General features: G+C 44.9%; 1 protein-coding gene across 2 annotated transcripts in view; it reads left to right on the top strand.

Annotated features, from left to right (window-relative positions):
• TRAPPC3L (trafficking protein particle complex subunit 3L) overlaps positions 1 to 21692 on the top strand; it is a 284619-nt gene that overhangs the window by 251410 nt on the left and 11517 nt on the right. The gene's annotated exons all lie outside the window — the stretch shown is intronic.

The raw sequence follows: 21692 nt of genomic DNA, 5'->3' as shown, positions 1-21692 counted from the left end.
CCCAAACTTGGTGTTAGTGTCTTGTGGTTGCCTGGGGTAGGAGGGTAAGAGGAAGAGTACTGCTACAGGTCCTTACAGTAAGTTGTTATTGGTTTGTGGTGTGATATCCAGAGGGGTTACTGATCCAAAAAATAAGACCCGTGATACAGAACATTCCTCGTTAGTCAATGATGCTATTCCCTCTGGGGAGCGGGGCACAAGCACCTAATTGTCAATACTGGTACTTATGACAGACTGCCAGATGGTGGTCCTGTTTGGCTAATTTTGTGATGAACACACCAAAAGTTGTTTATCAATTCTGTATACATTAAAAATGACCAATACCTGCCACCCAAAGCTCTAAAATAGCTTGGGTGACAGGTTCTAGCCATTTTTAGTGTATAAAAAGTCTGTAGTGTCGTTACTAGCTTAATGGTCGGTGCAAGCTGTAGTGGTCTCCTGACAAGGGCCTGGCACTTATTTCTTTACAAATTAATTACTGGTCTGACTACAAAAATTGAAACGGGGTAACCTACAACAATGGAGAAGGGGTGCAAATTACAACAAGGACAACGGGGAAACCTGCAACAACAGACAGAAAATACAGCAAGTTACACCAATGAAAAACGCAAGCAGAAGGTGGGAGGGAAGGAGCAAGCAACACCCCATGACAGTGGGAGAGGTACCGGCAAGCAGCCAAACACATGCAAGCGCTGTGGACGTATCTACCTGAGTTTCATTAGTGTCCATTGCTGACGCTTTACCTAACATTAAACATGAGGGATAGAGGAGAGGGCAAGCACGTCAATTGGCAGCCGGAGGTAAGTAGCAAACAACACCCCGTGATGGTGGGAGGGGTATGTGGCATGCAACCATGGGGATGCAGGAGGGAGCAAGCAACAGTGGGAGGAGAGTGATTGCAGGGTGGGACAGGCAAGAATGCAGAGCGGGGGAGAGTGATTTGAAACACATGCAAAATCTATGGACAGAGCAGCAGGGAATGAGGCAAGTGTAGGAAAGTGCCCCCTTTTGACATGGTCACTCCCACTTTTTGCCTGGTATTCAATGCAAGTTTGACTGAAAGTGCACTGGGTTCCTGCTAACCAAGTTCCCAGTGCCAGATCTCTTTCCCTAAAACTGTGCAATTGCTCCCCAGTTGGCAATACCTTTGGCCCCCATATAAGTCCCTAGTAAATAGTACCCCTGGTACCTAGGGAATGGGTACCAAAGAGGGACCCCAAGGGCTGTAGCATGTATTGTGCCATCCTCAGGGCCCCCTCACCTAGCACATGCAGACTGCCATTGCGGGCTGGGTGTCTTGGTGTAGCTAAAAGTGGAAACACAACATGGCACACAGCCTGTGTGCCATGTCCCCTCAACACGGCATGCAATATATTTAAGTCACCCCTACACAGGCCTTACAGTCCTAAGGCAGGGTGCATTTTATTACATGCAAAGACATAGCTGCTAGAGCAGATATGCCCCCTTGTTAGACCTGGCATCCTTGGCGGGGTCTCCCCTAACGTTTTGCCTCTACTTCCCAGGTTGTTTCTGTGTGCTGGACTATGTTTTTGCTGTTTGTTTTACTCTAGGCACCTTACCACTGTTGCCCAGTGCTAAAGTGCAAGTGCTCCCTATGTGAAATTGTATGTGTTGGAGTTTCCATGAGGGGCATATTTGATTTACCAATAAGTCCCTAGTAAAATGCACTAGAGGTGTCAGGACCTGTAAATCAAATGCTACTAGTGGGCCTGCAGCACTTGTTGTGAAACTCAAAAGAGTAGCCCTGTAAACATGGCTCAGACCTGCCACTGTAGTGTCTGGGGGTGCAGTTTTAAACTGCCAGTTCGACTTGGCAAGTGTACCCACTTGCCAGGCCTAAACCTTCCCGTTTTATACATGTAAGGCACCCCTAAGGTAGGCCCTAGGTAGCCCCATGGGCAAGGGTGCAGTGTATGTTAAAGGTGGGAGATGTACTGATGTGTTTTACTTGTCCTAACAGTGAAATACTGGCAAATTCAGTTTTCACTGTGCAAGGCCTATCTCTCTCCTAGGTTAACATGGGGGCTGCCTTTAAATATTATTAAAGTGCAGATTCCCTTTGAGAGCAGATAGAAATATGGAGTTTGGGGCATCTGAACGCAGTTTAAAAATTTATCTTTTAGTGAAGTTGGTTTTTAGATTGTTAGTTTGAAAATAGCACTTTTAGAAAGTAGGCATTTACTTGCTTAAACCATTCTGTCACTCTGCCTGTTTGTGGATTCCCTGTCTGGTCAGTTTAACAGATGGGCTGTTTGTGCATCTCTTTTAGACAGTGGCACAAAGGGGGCTGGGGTGCAGCGTGCATATCCTGATGAGTCATTTGTGCTAGAGTAGAGGGAGGAGTGGTCAGTCACATCCGAAAGGGCTGTGCCTGCCCTCACAAAATGCAGTTTCCAACCCCCTGGGGTGTGTCTGGGGCCTGGCCTGGGCAAAGTAGGATCTTGTGAACAAAAGAGACTTTCCTTTGTAGTTTGCCTACTTCAAAGGCAGAAGGGGTATACATAGTGGACCCCAAACCCCAGACTTTAGATCACTTCTGGAATCAAGAGGAACCTCTGCAAAGGAGAAGAGCTAAAGTGGTGAGAAGTGCTGCCCCTGCGTGTGACTGTGCTTTGGTGGGCTATCCTGCAGTTGCTACTTCTGCCTGTGAAAGGGGACAGAGACTGGACTTTGTTGTGCATTCCTACTTGCGAGGAATCTCAAAGGGCTTGGAGTAGAGCCTGTAGGAAGGTAGCCTCTTTCTAGCCTTGTTACCCCCCACTTTTGGCCTGTTTGTGAGTATATGTCAGGGTGTTTTCACTGTCTCACTGGGATCCTGCTAGCTAGGGCCCAGTGCTCATAGTGAAAACCCTATGTTGTCAGTGTGTTTGTTATGTGTCACTGGGATCCTGCTAGCCAGGACCCCAGTGCTCATAAGTTTGTGGCCTATATGTGTTCCCTGCGTGGTGCCTAACTGTGTCACTGAGGCTCTGCTAACCAGAACCTCAGTGTTTAAGCTCTCTCTGCTTTCTAAATTTGTCACTGCAGGCTAGTGACTAAATTTACCAATTCTCATTGACACACTGGTACACCCATATAATCCCCTTGTATATGGTACTTAGGTACCTAGGGTATTGGGGTTCCAGGAGATCCCTATGGGCTGCAGCATTTCTTTTGCCACCCATAGGGAGCTCAGACAATTCTTACACAGGCCTGCCACTGCTACCTGAGTGAAATAACGTCCATGTTATTTCACAGCCATTTTTCACTGCACATAAGTAACTTATAAGTCACCTATATGTCTAACCCTCACTTGGTGAAGGTTGGGTGCCAAGTTACTTAGTGTGTGGGCACCCTGGCACTAGCCAAGGTGCCCCCACATCGTTCAGGGCGAATTCTCCGGACTTTGTGAGTGCGGGGACACCATTACACGTGTGCACTATACACAGGTCACTATCTATGTATAGCGTCACAATGGTAACTCCGAAAATGGCCATGTACCATGTCTAAAATCATGGAATTGTCACCCCAATACCATTCTGGTATTGGGGTGACAATTCCATGATCCCTCGTGTCTCTAGCACAGAACCCGGGGGCTGCCAAACTGCCTTTCTGGGGTTTCCACTGCAGCTGCTGCTGCTGCCAACCCCTCAGACAGGATTCTGCCCTCCTGGGGTCTAGGCAGCCCCAGCCCAGGAAGGCAGAACAAAGGATTTCCTCTGAGAGAGGGTGTTACATCCTCTCCCTTTGGAAATAGGTGTCAAGGGCTGGGGAGGAATAGCCTCCCCCAGCCTCTGGAAATGCTTTGATGGGCACAGATGGTGCCCATCTGTGCATAAGCCAGTCTACACCGGTTCAGGGATCCCCCAGCCCTGCTCTGGCGAGAAACTGGACAAAGGAAAGGGGAGTGACCACTCCCCTGACCAGTACCTCCCAGGGGAGGTGCCCAGAGCTCCTCCAGTGTGTCCCAGACCTCTGCCATCTTGGAAACAGAGGTGTTGGGGGCACACTGGACTGCTCTGAGTGACCAGTGCCAGCAGGTGATGTCAGAGACCCCCTCTGATTGGCTCTTACCTCTCTTGGTAGCCAATCCTCCTTTGTTGGTACCCAAACCTCCTTTTCTGGCTATTTAGGGACTCTCCTCTGGGGAATTCTTCAGATAACGAATGCAAGAGCTCACCAGAGTTCCTCTGCACTTCGCTCTTCGACTTCTGCCAAGGATCGACCGCTGACTGCTCCAGGACGCCTGCAAAACCGCAACAAAGTAACAAGACGACTACCAGCAACATTGTAGCGCCTCATCCTTCCTGCTTTCTCAACTATTTCCTGGTGGTGCATGCTCTGGGGGTCATCTGCCTTCACCCTGCACTGGAAGCCAAGAAGAAATCTCCCGTGGGTCGACGCAGTCTTTTGGTGCCTGCATTAGCAGGGGGAAGATTCCATCACTGGTTGTCTGGGTCCCCTCTCATCCTGACGAGCGTGGTTCCTGGAACACAGGAACTCTATCCAAGTGACTCCCACAGTCCAGTGATCCTTCAGTCCAAGTTTGGTGGAGGTAAGTCCTTGCCTCCCCACGCTAGACTGCAAACCTGTGTACTGCGTGATTTGCAGCTGCTCCGGCTCCTGTGCACTCATCCAAGGATTCCTTCATGCACAGCCTAGCCTGGATCCCCAGCACTCCGTCGTGCAGTGCTCAACCCGCTGAGTTGGCCTCCGACATCGTGGGACTCTCCTTTGTGACTCTGAGCCAGCTCCGGTTCACAAATCTTCTAAGTGCCTACTCCGGTACTTCTGCGGGTGCTGCCTGCTTCTGTGGGGGCTCTCTGAGTTGCTGAGTGCCCCCTCTATCTCCTCCTCCAAGGGGCGACATCCTGGTCCTTCCTCGTCCCCAGCAGCACCCAAAAACCTCTACCGCAACCCTTACAGCTAGCAAGGCTTGTTTGCTGTATTTCTGCATGGGAACACTTCTGCAACCTTCAGCACAACGTGGGACATCTTCCATCCAAAGGAGAAGTTCTTAGTCCTCTTTGTTGTTGCAGAATCCTAAGCTTCTTCCATCTGGAGGCAGCTTCCTTGCACCTTCATCCAGGGTTTCCTGGGCTCCTGCCCCCCCCGGACACTATCCTGACTCTTGGACTTGGTCTCCTTGCCTTGCAGGTCCTCAAGTCCAGGAATCCATCTTCAGTGCTTTGCTGGTGTTTGTGGTTCTTGTAGAATCCCCCTATCCCCCAGGGTACTTTACTCCGACTTTTCAGGGTCTTGGGGTGGGGTATCTTGGACACCCTGACTGTTTTCTTACAGTCCCACCGATCTTCTACAAGCTCCCATAGGTCTGGGGTCCATTCATGATTCGCATTCCACTTTTGGAGTATATGGGTTGTGTTGCCCCTAGACCTATGTTCACCTATTGCATCCTATTGTAATTCTACACTGTTTGCATTACTTTTCTGACTCTTACTTACCTGTTTTGGGTTTGTGTACATATAACTTGTGTATATTACTTACCTTCTTACTGAGGGTACTCACTGAGATACTTGTGGCATATTGTCATAAAAATAAAGTACCTTTATTTTTAGTAACTCCGAGTATTGTGTTTTCTTATGATATTGTGCTATATGATATAAGTGGTATAGTAGGAGCTTTGCATGTCTCCTAGTTCAGCCTAAGCTGCTTTGCCATAGCTACCTTCTATCAGCCTAAGCTGCTAGAAACACCTCTATTCTACTAATAAGGGATAACTGGACCTGGCACTGGGTGTAAGTACCACACGGTACCCACTATAAGCCAGGCCAGCCTCCTACAGAGCTTGCCTCCTGTTTTGAAGCAAATGCTTTATCATCCAGTTTTGAGTCTACATGCTGTGGACTCTAACTTGCCAGATGGTGCCGTTCCAGTTCCTGGGCTCTGGAAGTGAATTTCTGAGGAAGTCCTGTGAAACGCCACTGGCCTGCAACTTCGCTAAGGACTCCGCAGGCCTCGCATTGCTGCAGCCACTGATCACGCACAACTTCCCTGAGATCGGAGTGTCATAGCACCCACGTTCATGACACCCAACTCTGTTGCGGCGTCTTTGACCCCGTGATGTGAGCCCGACCCCGTGAGGTCGCCCCACAGCATCGTGACTTTGCCGAACTTCGTCTCTGCCGGAGGTACCAAGGGACTAACACCTCGCAACCGATGCCGCCTAACCTCAACCGCTCTGCAGTAAGGACCCGATGCTGCTGCGCAACGCCTCTGCTCCGTAGCGCCGTAACCGACTCCCCAATCGGATCCAGTGACACCTCGCTCCCCGACTCTATGCACTGGCCTGTTTTCTACTTGTTTTACAAAGGTACTGTACCTGGGGGTCCTTACGACTCTGTAAACGGAGCCAGTGGCGTTCCATTGTGGGCAACAACTCCGTCACAATGCTGCTTAACATCAAATTGCAGCTTTTGTGCTTCTATGCACTATTTTTGTCTTTTTAAGTGCTAAGATCATATTTTTAGTTGTGTATTGTGGATTTGTATCGTATTTGGTCTTGTTTATTTAGATAAAATATTTACTATTTTGCTAAACCTGTGTTGTGTCATTTTGTAGTGGTTCACTGTATTACTGTGTGTGTTGGTACAAATACTTAACACATTGTCTCCGAGTTAGGCCTGCCTGCTCGTGCCAAGCTACCAAGGGGATGAACGGGGGTTAACTGAGTGTGATTCTCCTTTACCCTGACTAGAGTGAGGGTCCTTGCTTGGACAGGGGGCAACCTGACTGCCAAACAAAGACCCCATTTCTAACACCCCTGCTATGTCTTTGTCGATTCTTAGACATAATAAGAGAACATGGAAGCCATTTTAAGTACATGTGTTGGACATTGGTCACTACTAGTTCCTCAGCTACGTGATGGCTTCACTTAATATAGGGATGTTTGGTAATGAAACATCTCATATTAATAAACCCTCACTGATGCCAGTGGTGGATTTATTAATACATGCACCCTGACCACAACTTAGAGGTGCCCTCTGAAAACCTACCAACTAGCAGTGTGCTGATTGACTAGTTTTAGCCATCCTGTCACCACCAGACATGATCCTGGCCCCCAAGGGGTGGGAGCCTTTGCTCTTGGTCGATCAGAAACAAAGCCTTCTCTGGGAGAGGTGTTTACACCCCCCATCCAACAGGATGACTTGCAAATCTGCATTCCAAGACAGGGGGCTTCAAAGAAGCCTACCACCCTTGGTATGCAGATCTGGCTTCACTCAAAGGAGAGATGTTGACACCCCTGCCACAGGGCCCATTTGGCACCTAAACAAGTGGGAAATTTAGTATTCAGAGAGGTGTGTCGACCCCTCAGATCAGTCCCATCCCTAAGGTATGTAATGTACCAAATGGAAGAAGCATTAAGGGAAAGAAAGCGCTCCCAACATTCCCCTTATAAGAATAAGAAAAACAAATTATATCATTTAAAGATACGGTGCTCCCGGCCTCGGAGGATTCTCCCCTACCTCCAACACTGTGAAAACACAGATATACATAACTTCAAAACAGAGACCTAGGCACTCGAATATACATTTGCGGCTATAAAATTGAATAGTACAGAATTTGTAAACTCATATTTCAATAATCCAAAGTCAAATTAGACATGCAGATGAACAAAAATCCAGTGGAATTCGTTTTGAGTGAAGAATCCATCTTTTTAATGCAACACAAGACAGCCAACACGTGTTTCGTCATGGGAGTGAATAAACCCCGTGACTTTTTCGAGGCTGCAAAACATATCAAACATAAGAAACATATGTAATTTAACATTAATCACTAATACATTGTACATAACTCACAAAACTGATGTAAGTTAACATACCACAAATAACAGAAATCTATTCGTAATATAATCCACACTCTCAAAATCAAATTCAAGATCCTATTGTTTACATCCATTTATAACCATTTAGTACCAAAATGAACCCATAAATTGGCCCCATCTAGTATGGAAATTAAAAGGAGGAACCAAGGCACAACCCGCGAAAAATATATAATAATGACACTATTAGAATAAAATCAAAGCAACTGCAATCACGAACAATTAGTAAACGAAAAGATACAAAAATTCAAAATCAACCCGTGCATGGCCAAACTCCAAGTGAACCAATTATGTGCCAGGACTCACAAGGTGTATCCACAGTGACCCAAAACATTTTAAGTCATACCCCTTCTGGGTAAAGTACGAAGACCATCAGTATCCCAAAATTCTTAACCACTAACTAAAATCGACTCTGTAAACAAACAATGCATTATATATAAAAAGTGACGAGTGAAGTAATAGACACCCCGTGAGATCCACCCAAAGTCTAACAAAAACACCTACCAAGCGATGGTCATCAATAAATGGCTACATACAAAATTGAGGTGTATCCTTGACACCTAAAACAATAAATTTATCGTAGTTTAAGCGATGGGTATGTAGATTTAATAGTATCATCAGGTAATATTTGCTGCAATGTCAGCGTAAATAGTAATGTGCCAACCCCACTCACCTCAATCTAAATTCCATTATAGAGCACCCAAAACGGAGCTCGAATTGCCAGCTCCGAAATCCGGAAAACAAGGCGTTCCATTCGTCCGCCATCCTTTAAGTTCCACAGTAAATCCCTTCCCATTATCGCGGGAAGAGGAGGTTACCTTGCACACGTTGCAAGCTAAAACGCAAACGCTACCTCTCACGCGTCTATGAAGGTTTGAAAGACGAATCACGGGCGCCATCTTGAATGGAGAAACGCCAAAATAAAGCGTAGCCCCAGCGTAGCCTATTAATGCAACTATTGAGAACCACTCGTTTTGAGCCGAGATACAAAGAATCAGACAAGGACAGAGGGAGACAAACAGATGTATAGAAGACCCCGTAAAACAAAGAGGAGCAAGAGAGGGGGAGCACATAGAAACAAAAGTAGGGGTTCAAACCAGATCATGGCACAAGCGCAAATGAGGGAGAACAGTAGTGGGGCAATCACTATCGTCAATTTATCTGGCTTTGAACTGTCTACGCCTGCCAATACATTACTTATGAAGGGACTTGGTTTCTGTCCGTTTAACTCCGGGGACTTTCAAAAAACCGAAATTGACTTTTTTAAATACGCTAGGAGACTTAAACTTAAGAAGTTTTTTAGTGCTTTTAGTAGTGCTAAGGATAGGGACATCCTTTCTGCTTGTAGTAAAGATTTCCACTCTCTCTCTATTAAAGACATACATGATACAGCTGCACTGTTTTCTATTACTGACTACGAACAGGATCCCACCACAATTTCCAAGATTTTGGAGGATCTGGACATAGTGCCAGACACCAGGGCAAGTGTCTTAAAATCCAAGTCAAGATGGACGCCTGTTCTCAGTGGGGGTAACTGCATTGATACTTTTTTCAAACTGGTATGGCAGGATCTTATCAAGGCTGAGAACAAAAATAAAGCTCGCTGTCGGAATCGGCGCAGTAATCTGAATCAAGGTGAACTGGAGTGTCTTAAAAACTTACGTACCTGTAATGACATTACCATCAGAGAGGCTGATAAGGGCGGGAATATTGTAATAATGGATACTCACGATTATGAATCAGAAATCGCCAGAGTTGAGTGATCCAGAATCAGTTGAGTGATCCAGATTGCTATGAGAAAATCAAGACCAACCCTATACCAGGTCTCTCCAATAGGATTAATAGGTTCTTGAAACTTTGTTTGGACCAACAGCTATTGAGGGAGGACGAGTATTTGTACTTGCGAGTGTTTAGACCCAGATATCCTTGTCTTTTCACTTTACCTAAGATCCATAAAGATTCTCGCTCACCCCCTGGAAGACCTATAGTATCAGGAATGGGTGGCCCAACGGAGAGGTTATCTGAGTACGTCAATATCTTTTTACAGCCATTTGTTACTAATCTCCCCTCTTTTATTAAGGATACCAAACATATTCTTGGTATCCTGAGTGACATCACTTGGGAGCAAGGTATGACATTAGTGACGTTAGATGTCACCTCACTATATACAAGCATTGATCACGATTTAGGCATGACAGCCCCACGTCATTTTTTATACAGTCAATCTGCTAGCTTATATGGACATACCAATATGGTGTTGGACATGATTAGAATGATCTTAGATAACAACTTCTTCCTTTTCAAAAGTGAGTGGTTCCGTCAAAAAAGAGGTGTAGCTATGGGGTCTCGTTTCTCACCAGGGTATGCGAACCTCTTTATGGGGTTCCTTGAACATGAACTGATTTGGGGTAAGGAGGCACAAACTTGGAGTTCAAATATACTATTTTGGGGTCGATACATCGACGATTGCATCATGATTTGGACAGGGGACATCATTCAACTGAATGAATTTGTTAACTTTTTGAACTCCAATCAGTTTAATATAAGGTTCACTTGGGAACACAGTAAAACCAACATCACTTTTTTGGATGTGGAACTCTTCATCCTTCAAGATAAGATTGAGAGTCGTTTATATAGAAAAAGTACAGGCTTGCAATTCAATTCTGCACGCTAGTAGTGCACATCCGAGACATCAAATTCACTCTATTCCCTATGGGGAAATGGTGCGTGCCAGGAGAAACTGTAGTTTGGAAGTTGACTTTATTGACAATATTAAAGACATGACGGCCAGATTTAAATCACGGGGTTACCCTACTGGCACTCTGGACAAAGCATGTAGCAGAATTGGACGTATATCTAGGGCTGATACCCTAAAACATAGGAATAAGGTGACAGATAACAATGTAAGATGTGTAGTTGACTATACTCCTGCTTCAGCTGCCCTTCGAAGATGTATGAGAAAACATTGGCACATACTCAAGGCCAATATAACTCTCAGGGATCAAATATCTGACTCACCTATCTTTACTTATCTGAGGGGTAGAACCCTTAAAAATATTTTATGTCCTAGCTATCCACTGACACCTCAACAGGACAATTGGCTCACTACCCGTAATAAAGAGTTCTTTAAGTGTGGTCGGTGTGGGATGTGTAAATGGAGCAGATCAGGGATTTCCACTTTCGATAGTCTGATGGGAGTTACATTTTGTATCACCTCGCACATCACGTGTGACAGCTGCTTTATCATTTACATGATTGTGTGTAAATGTGGTTTATACTATGTTGGTAGCACTATATGATCTCTTAAAGTTAGAATTAGTGAACACTATAGAGCCCTTATACAGCGGGATGTACGTTATCCCATTGTCATACACATGAATCAATGCCCCAAACAGACAGACACGTGGACTTTTGAATTCTTTGGTTTCGAGATGGTTCATGCTAGTCCACGTGGTGGGAACAGAGAGTTGGAACTGAGAAAGAGGGAATGTCTTTGGATTCTTAAACTTAGAGCGGTGGAAATTGGACTCAATACAAACTATGAGATGGAATATTTCTTGGACTGATCCAATACTACGAGATGTGCTGATGCTCTATCTGATACATTACCTCAGTCTTACTTTTATATGGGTCGCTTTTATCCGGGCTTCAATTATGTTTTTGAATTTCTAAAATCATAATGAACTAACAATGATGATACAGGATGTTTTGGTAACATTATAGTTATTAAATACAGTGTGTCCTACCTTCTCCAAGTCACCATGTAATGACATGTGGTGGCCTTCTCCTTTTCTGTTTGCTTGTTATAGACGTTATTTACATACAGTGTTAACATAGGGTTTGTTCCTTTTTCCTGTTTTTCTTTTTTATCTTTAATGAATATGCCACCATCTAGTTTGATTTGTGGAGTAGGGACCGCGGCACAAACGTGATCTGATTTCAGGTATAGTTCTCATTACTAATAGGGGGTATTTTTCAGTTGAGTATGAGTATTTAATTTAGTTGTTAATTGTGGTTTTCCTGTTGGTTTTATTCAAAATGGAGAAAGTCCCCTTTTTCCTTCTTCCATTCTTTTTTCTTTCTTTTTTGTTTTCCTTTTTTACCTTTCCTTTTGAAATAATCTCTTCTCTTTGCAAATGTATCCATGGAGACGAGTGGTTCTCAATAGTTGCACGAATAGGCTACGCTGGGGCTACGCTTTATTTTGGCGTTTCTCCATTCAAGATGGCGCCTGTGATTCGTCTTTCAAACCTTCATAGACGCGTGAGACGTAGCGTTTGCGTTTTAGCTTGCAACGCGCGCAAGGTAAACTCCTCTTCCCGCGATAATGGGAAGGGATTTACTGTGGAACTTAAAGGATGGCAGACGAATGGAACGCCTTGTTTTCCGGATTTCGGAGCTGGCAATTCGAGCTCCGTTTTGGGTGCTCTATAATGGAATTTAGATTGAGGTGAGTGGGGTTGGCACATTACTATTTACGCTGACATCGCAGCAAATATTACCTGATCATACTATTAAATCTACAAACCCATCGCTTTAACTACGATAAATTTATTGTTTTAGGTTTCAAGGATACACCTCAATTTTGTATGTAGCCATTTATTGATGACCATCGCTTGGTAGGTGTTTTTGTTAGACTTTGGATCTCACGGGGTGTCTATTACTTCACTTGTCACTTTTTATATATAATGCATTGTTTGTCTACAGAGTCGATTTTAGTCAGTGGTTAAGAATTTTGGGATACTGATGGTCTTCGTACTTTACCCAGAAGAGGTATGACTTATTATGTTTTGGGTCACTGTGGATACACCTTGTGAGTCCTGGCACATAATTGGTTCACTTGGAGTTTGGCCATGCACGGGTTGATTTTGAATTTTTGTATCTTTTCGTTTACTAATTGTTCGTGATTGCAGTTGCTTTGATTTTATTCTAATAGTGTCATTTATATATATTTTTCGCGGGTTGTGCCTTGGTTCCTCCTTTTCATTTTCATACTAGATGGGGCCAATTTATGGGTTCATTTTGGTACTAAATGGTTTTGTGAGTTATGTACAATGTATTAGTGATTAATGTTAAATTACATATGTTTCTTATGTTTGCTATGTTTTGCAGCCTTGAAAAAGTCACGGGGAGTATTCACTTCCATGACGAAACACGTGTTGGCTGTCTTGTGTTGCATTAAAAAGATGGATTCTTCACTCAAAACGAATTCCACTGGATTTTTGTTCATCTGCATGTCTAATTTGACTTTGGATTATTGAAATATGAGTTTACAAATTCTGTACTATTCAATTTTATAGCCGCAAATGTATATTCGAGTGCCTAGGTCTCTGTTTTGAACCCATCCCTAAGGTGCTCTGCCTGATGTGGACACAACAGTTAGAAATCTGCCATGTTGGTGTTGGCAGATATAGGAAACCCATTGGCTACTACCCTATACTCCTCGAAACACCCCTAAATTCAATATTTAGGGGGAGCCCCTGGCACCAGGGGATCAGATTGCTGCTGACCTACAAAGAAGGAAACTCAAGAGCTGCAAAGCCGGAGGAAGAAGCACCTGACTTGGCCCCTCCGCCGGCCTGTCTGCTGTTCCTGCCGATTTGTGCCAAAGCCGACTCCTCCTGCAAGCTGCTGTGCCTCCAAAGGTCTAGGAGCACTACCAAGGAACTCCTGTGGCACAGCGGAGCTGCTTCCCTGCATCTTGCAGGCACCCCAAGAGACCTGAGAGACTCTGAACCACAAAACCTAACACCGGCAAGGACCACTGCACCTGTGCTCCCTAGCCCAAGATTCAGTTGGACAATGGTGCCAACGTGGTCCCCCAGCCCTCTAAAGACAAAGCCAATTTGAACTTTCCCACCGTGGACTCACCGACACCACCTGCAGCCTCTACTTGCAGGCTCCCCTCCACTACAAGTGCTTTTGGTGGAGAAAACCCAATGCCTCAGGACACCTCTGCACCTGTAGCCTCTCGCCCGTGGAGAAGAGGACCAAAGGTGTCTTGCCGTCCCTGAGCATCTCAAGACTTGAACCCACCTGTTGGTTCTCCTCGACTGGACTCCCTGCCCAAACCTGCAGCCTCTTTTCAGTCAGACTGATTCCCTTTGACTAACATTCAGCACCTGACGCCAGACTACACTATTGCACCCAGCCACCTCAGTGCCGCCCGGTGTGACCTGTTGGTGTGGTCCTGACCCTTACCCAATACTTACCTTAAGTCTAGGAGATTGTTTCCATAAGCCGCTGTACTACAGTATACCTGAATGGAGTACTTATTTTCTCTCCATATGAGAAAACTGCAGCTTCTGAAAATTGCACTGTCGACTTTTCAAACCTGAAAGTACTTTTCTTGTAAAACTTACTTACCTGATTGTATAGATTCTGTTGCCTAAACATATATAAAGATACTTGTTATTTTTGTAAATTGGTGTGGATCTCCTTTTTGAGTCATGTGTCTCATTTATTGACTGTGTGTGTACTTGCAGATGTCTAACACTCCTCTCTGCTCCACCACACTACCCCCTAAAAGAGCACCTTAGGATAGCTAGAGAAAGCCCCTGTCCATTATTAAGGGAACCGCTGGCCTCTTTGCATGATATATCTCATTTTGTTATATCCTATAAAGAGCCAGCTTCCTACAGCAAGAAATAGTACCTCAATAATGTCGGGAGCTGCGGACGAGCACTGATTAAGCTTTATAAATCTGTGCTTGATCCCCGCTCCACAGCAAGCATCAGAAGTGACGTTTCTGCTCAACTGGAAAATAAAGAGGGCTCCAAAGAAGAGTGACACAGAAGCAGACAAATGGGAAGCTACAGTTGAGCTCTAAGCCCTTTTTTGTGTACCAGTGTCTCACAAACGAGACAAGTGCATGCACTCGCATGCTAAACCCTAAAAATAAATGGAAAAAGAAAAGCCATAAAGAGTACAGAGCAATGCATAAACTGTGCATGTGCGCGTGGGTGGGTGTGTTTATGGGGGAGGTGATGAGGGAGCAATATAGAATATATGCGGGCAAGGGCTGGTGTTTGTGGGAGAAGAAACACCCAAGGAAGAAAGTTAGAAAATATCCATTCACATTGAGTGCTGAAAGAAAAAGAAACAAGCACTGACAAAGGTTGGGTGTGGGTTTCATGTGCTGACACGTGGAGGGTTAGCACAATAAATGCAGAAAATTTAATAAATGAGAGGGTGGCAGGTGGTGGGGAATGTCGAGAACACAGGGGAAAAAGTGAGTGAGGGACAGAAGGGAAGAATAGGATGGGGTGGCATACATGAGAAAGTGTGAAACACAGGAAAAAGGGGGCCTGGAGGAGCCAACAGGAGCAGACTGTTAGGTGTCTACTGTAATTCCATGCTATTACATGTAAGCAGAAAATTGGAGGTTGAGATATATCTGGACGTAAAGCGCTATGCCATGAAAACTCAGGCATGATAAAATGCTGTTTGTATATATTAGTATATTGAAACCAAACCTATTGGGGCCAGAGGTGGGGAGTGAAGCAGAGTGAGGGAAAGATAGAGGGGAAGCAAGAGAAAGAGAGAGAACCGATGGGAAAGAAAGTGGAGGGGGCTGAGAGAGAAAACGGAGTGGAGAGATAGAAGGAAAACAGAAGTGAGAGAGACAAAATCTAGGGGAGAGCGTAGGGGAGAGAGAAAACATGTTGCTTTCACAGAGACACTGTAGGACTCATCTAGAAAAGGTTAGGGAGTTCAAATATGTGCTGAGAGTGCGTTATGATACCTGAGTTTGTATGAGGCAAATCAAAAGGGCCTTATGCATCAGTAGTTTTCACAGTTTTTGCTGTATTCTCAATGTCAATTTTTACATCTGCAAATGTATTGTAACCTTACCGTGGAGCATTTAAATGGCATGATTGATCGGTTGGACTCAGTTGCCTGAAAGGCTGCCTGAGTAATTCTGTCACAACAGTCCAGATTGCAATGAAAATTATCCGTGCTCACCTACTTTACAGCATTCCTCAATGGATTTGTCATTCTCCCAATTGAGTCTATTTTCACAAGATTATTTGTTTAATTATTCACAAATGGGTGTTTGCTATAACGAGTATACTGGCTGCTAATGTTTTCATTGCTATAGCCTCTCTTTCAACAACTGTTGCGGCTATGAGATGAGAGCTCCTCCTTTACCCAATGAGATTTCCCTGAACTGCACTTAAAATATAATTTTCTTCACATTGAACTGAGTCACACGTAAGAGGTTTGTAGTGATATGATTTACCTGTGTGGGCCGAGTGGCCATGCAGTAGAATGTGGAGTTTGGATGCTGTGAGTATGCGATATTGCTTATAATGTTGGGGGTATATTTATATTCCAATTCGGCGCACAATTAACTCCATATTTACATTTTGACGTTACATCCATCTGTCGTCAAAATAATGGCGTGTGCACCATTTTGTAGATGCATGAACCTACCTTGCGTCAATGAGATGCAAGGTGGGCGATTCCATCTAAAAAATGGTTCTAACCCCATAGCCCCATATTTATACATGTGCTAAAATGATGCACAGGTGGGTGGAGGGGCTAAATAATGGTGCAAAGCTTGCTTTGCACCATTATTTAACTCCTGGGTCAGACCAGGTGATAGGGGGCCTGTGGACCCATTTCCATGGATGAACACCATGGAATGGGTCCATAGGTGCCCTCCTCAAGCCGCAGGAATACCCACACCTGGGTGACCGCGGAAGATGGGGGACCCCATCCCAGGTAAGAATAGGTAAGTATTTTTTTTTCTTTTTAATTAAATGCCATTGGGTCCCAACTTGGGGCCCCCTGCATGGCACAGGGTGCCATGACCATGCCCAGAGGACACTGGTCCCCTGTGCTGGCCTTTGAGGTGGTGGGCATGACTCCTGTGTTTTCTAAGACAGAAGTCATGTGGTATGGATGGTTTTGCGTCAGAAAATGACGCTAGACTGGTTACATGCATTTTTGTGCCTCTAACCTGCCTAACGTCTTTTTTGGTGCAAAAACCCCCTTCTCCCATACCGCCACCCCACCCGGCTAACGTAATTTTTTTTTACGCTAGCCCACCCTTTGTGCCGGCTTGTGGCATTCCCTAAATTTGGCGCCCGACTGGCGCTCTGGAATGACCCAAGCCAGCACTATACTTTTTGACTCAAAACTGCGTTTGAGCAGTTTTGCATCAAAGCGTATAAATATGGGCCTTGGTGTCTGTGTGCTTGGTGAAGACTGTACGTGGATTACAGTTGGAGGGAGGATGGAGCCCTAACAAGGCAGTAACCTAAGGCCTGACATGGAATAAAGAACTTACCTCTTACCCCAGGAGCTCTAGACTCTTGTGTGAAGAGCCTACACTCCATCTATAACAAGCTGCTACCAGTAGAGGCTCGTGGGGCGCGGAAGGTGCAGGGCAGCACACGCGGTGGGTGGTCATATACATTTATTTAATTTTAAAAAACAACCACTTACCTGCCCTCACCGCCACGGCCACTCCTCTCCTTCTTCGGCAGATGCTGCAGGCACAGGCTCCCAGCCTGCCCTGCTGCCAGTCCTGACGCTGGTCAGAGCAGCGTCAGGATTGGCTGCAAGCACCCAGCCAGAGCGCTCCCAGGCAGACTGGGAGTGAGAGCCCTGTGCACATGTGCGTTTGGCCGGCCCGAGACAGCCGGCCAAGCGCACATGCTCTCAGCACTCCCCCTCTCTCCTCGTGACCCCTGTGGCCCGCCCCTTTTACCAGAAAACAATCATAAACAAAGATTGTTTTCTGATAAAGGTTTTGCAGCTGCCACTGCAGGGGGGGTGACGCTCCTCCGCCCACACGGAGGAGCCGATCCTGGCTGCTACACATTTATCTATCTTGCTTGAGTCTGTTACACATATGATTCAGCCTGTACAGACAGGCCCATTGCATATGTATATCTGTTAATCTTAATTAATCTAACAAAGGTAGATTACAATTGCCATAGAAACATAAAAATATTCAACAAAAGCTTTATTTTGTCTTGTCTTGCTGAATAAAATATGTGATATCACACATCTTTGCTGATCATGGGAGGAGTGCGCTCATCAAGGGCTGCATAACCGTGACCTGTGGGGGTGGAAAGAATATGGGCAAGTGCATCCATTTACTGTACTCTTGGCACTACTGTTTTACAAAAAGAGTTGCCAAGGCTTTTACACCCCTTTCTGTAATACTAATAGCGAAGGCGCATATGAAGTGCTGGTACTATCTTAAGAGGGCGTGCATGCATGCCATATTTTGGACGCGGGAGCAGAGGCGAAAAGGCTGCCAGAAGGCTCACTGATTGAGCTCCACAACAAGGTAACTCACAATCAGCACACCCCCTAAAGGCAGTTCTCAGAAGGGTTTAAAGGGGTGGAGTCCCCATAAGTTCTTGGCTGACCTTTGCAGAAGCGAATTGAAGGCATTATGGCATAATGCCCAGGTCTGTGCCAGGCATACAACGTTAAAGGTGCACTACTGCACAGATCGGTGCATTGCTCTCTTATGATTTTATGACCCCAGTTGTCACGCCACCACACATACAATTGGAATTTCTCATGGTGACCATCTGTAATGGACAGCCTGCTACAGAGAGCCACACAAGCTACCCCTCTTTTGCTTGGCAGTCTTTGAGTGATAGCAACATCTGTACTTCTGCCATTGAGTGAGTGGCAGTGCCAGACACTAGCCAAAAGAAACCTGTCACCAACCAACGGAGCTTCGTAGTAACAGCTTTGCCCTGCTCCCTCTCCTGGTAGTGAAAGATCATTCCAAGAGTTCCACCCTTTCCAGCAGCATGGTGCTACTCTCTGCTTACTAGCTTTAGACTTTAGCAGATAAAAGACGGACCAGGCAATAAATGGTGCTATCAGACACCCACTAACAAAGCAGCATCTTACAATAAATTTGCGTGATCTCGTTCACTGAAAACAGCATACACTAGAATGGGTGGAGAGTAAAAAAACAAATCAACTTTTTCATATGTTCAGCACCGTTATACACCAGCTTCTTGGATAACCATTTTATTGATGTATTTTATAAGCACATTACTTGCTCGTAATGTGTATGAACGGATGCACAATTTCTTAGAAATTTCACTTTTAAGTATTGGGGCAATGTTATCGCAAATGTATGGTCCCTTGAAGAAACCTGAAGAGTGGCACTTGCTCCAGCGTGGGGGTAGATATTTTTTTAGGATGCATGTATGGGGATGTCAAATTGTTCTCTGCACAGATCAGAAGCCCCTCAGGAAAATCTTATCTCCAGGAGCAGCTGAGAAGTGTTCATCAAGACTTGCAAGGTTCCCCTCAAGTTTACAAGACTATAACTTCAATGTTGAATGTAAACCAGGGTGAAAGAATGAACAGGTAGATTGCTTGTCTCGTATGTATGCTATTGGACTGGAAGTGTATGGATGAGGAAGATGTGATTTGTGGAAAGTGCAGTGGGAAGTATGGGGAATATTGTTCATTAGAGTCAGGGAGCTGTTAGTGATTTGGAGAGGACCTGTGCAATGAGCAATGATGATGTGTTGAAAGCAGTCTTGGAGATGGTCAGGGAAGATGGGAGGAGAGAGAGTATGTTGCCCAATGCACTGCAACCTTATGGTAAAGTTTTAGATGAGTTGTCTGAAGTGGATGGTAAGGTGATAATATGTGGGGATAAAAATGTATAACACCTAGTGATGTGTAGAAGAGATTGTGTTTTTAAGATTTCTACGAATACAGCAATAAATGTGTTGCAAGAGTTATTTTAGGAAGAGGGTTTTCCAATTGTCCTCATCACAGACAATGGTACCCAATTAACTTAACGGGATATGAAAATGTCTGCATGCTTGTGGTATTAAACATTCACATACTGTGTCATATAATCCCGAGGCCAACGGTATTGTTGAGAGAGTGAATCATATGATTAAGGGTGTTTTACAGTTGCCTATGGCCAACAAGCTGGATGTGGAGAATGTGGTTTCCGAATATGGTTTGGGCATAACACACTATGGAGAATTCCATCACGGGTTGTCCCTTTTTGTGCAATGAGAGGAAGGAAACCCACCACCAAGCTCATTTCCTCTTGGATGAGAGATTTGATTGAGGGGGGGGAGTTTGTCAACCAATAATGAGCAACTGGGGAGTAGTCCCTGTGGTGGATCCAATGTCAGAGGAATGATTTCACCTGGTAACTGGGTCAAGATACGTTCTGGGCATGTGAATGTGTTGATGAATAATGAGGAGGTAGTGAGTGGAACTGGTATGGGTTTCAACCTACATAGTACTCTGGCCAGAGACGGCAATTCGAGGGAAAATGGAAACCAGAGTAACCAGATGGAGTGGGGAAATGGTGCTCATGCTAATGGAGTGGGAAGAACTACCAGAGTAAGAAGACCTTCAAGTTATCTGCAAAAGTTTGTAAGATAGGTTTAATTTGTATCTGTACCCTTCTCATATTTTTCTTTCACATTATTTCCATTGCTTAGTGCATAAGTTTGTTATTGCTATTATTTTTATTTTGTATGGGAGGGGGATATGAGGTACTCTCTTTATTTAATCTTGGTCTCACTTTAAGACTGGAATGACTTTATCTTTGGCATTCCAAGGGTACTGTGATTTGTGTGGTTATTCCATACACTGACAGTTGCTTGCTGACTGGTGGAGGGAGTACCATGTTTGAGAGTCTTGCCTTAAGAATAAATCCTGGAAAACTTAGAGCTGGATGGGTGATGATTACAACCCTTCCCTTCCTGCAGCAGGGTGCTATTCTCTGGATATTAGCTTAATACTTTCGCAAGCAGATAGAAGACGGACCAGGCACTAAATGGTGATAGCAGACACCCACCGACAAAGCAGCCATCTTACAATAAATGTGCTTGTTCTCGTTCATTGAAGAATAATATACACTAGAAAGGGTGGAGAGTACACAAAATATGTACCATAGGTATTTTAATAGAAACCAGACACTCATCAGTGATAATACCAAAAGTGCTACCTTAAAGATGGCCAAGTCCATCCTAGTGCTTAATTTGTGCTTAGTGTTTCCGGTGCTGAGCACCGGCACTTACTTTTGAGGGCCGGGGCTTATTCTTCTGCCTCAAGCATTTGCTGCAAGCAAAAGACACATATGGGACAGACGGAGGAAGGGAAAAACAAAAAAGCGTCACAAACTGAGAAAGTAGAAAGCAGCAAGAGTGAGCTGAAGGGGCAGGGATTGGCTTATATGTATTGAAGAGGCCCGAGATGGCTTCAGGATTACGCCGCCTCAGTATTCCGTGTTCAAACATTTAATTGCTGCAGCTGCGAGTTTAAGAGGAGGGCTTTGGGCACCGGCACCTTTTTATTTAAAATTTAAGCACTGGTCCATCCTGGTTTGCAAGGACCAGGATGAGACCTGATGATGAAGCATGACACCAATAGGGTGTGTGAGGCTCACAAAAAAAAAACCATTAGATGCATCAAAATTGAGGGTACTGAAAAAACATGGACTTCCATCTAGGAGTAAGTGTACAGGGTACTTTGGGTACTCCGTTTAGGTTTTGTGCTGTAACCACTATAGCATCCTATTAACCACAACTCTTTCTTTGTTGCTTTTTAGATGCATGGCTTTTTTAATATTGGAGGTGACTAGGTATCCAGGTCAATGTGCTTGGCCTCCTGTACCCTAACTGTTTTTAGGAATAAGAAGGTATCCACCTCGTAACTGAGAACATGGCTCATGGTCAGCAGTCACCTGTCCCAAGCTTCATAATCAAACTAGTGAGAGAAAAGGAGGCCTGAGCCAGGTGAAACATAGTGTTTTCTATTACTGGCAGAGCAGCTGGCCCAGTGCTTAATTCGAGACGGTGGTCTCCAGTGTGGGGGCACCGTCACTTAT

This window comes from Pleurodeles waltl, chromosome 5, assembly GCF_031143425.1.
Source record: "Pleurodeles waltl isolate 20211129_DDA chromosome 5, aPleWal1.hap1.20221129, whole genome shotgun sequence".
NCBI lineage: Eukaryota > Metazoa > Chordata > Amphibia > Caudata > Salamandridae > Pleurodeles > Pleurodeles waltl.
Note: the sequence above shows the minus strand (reverse complement) of the source record. Positions and strands in the feature narration are given on the sequence as shown.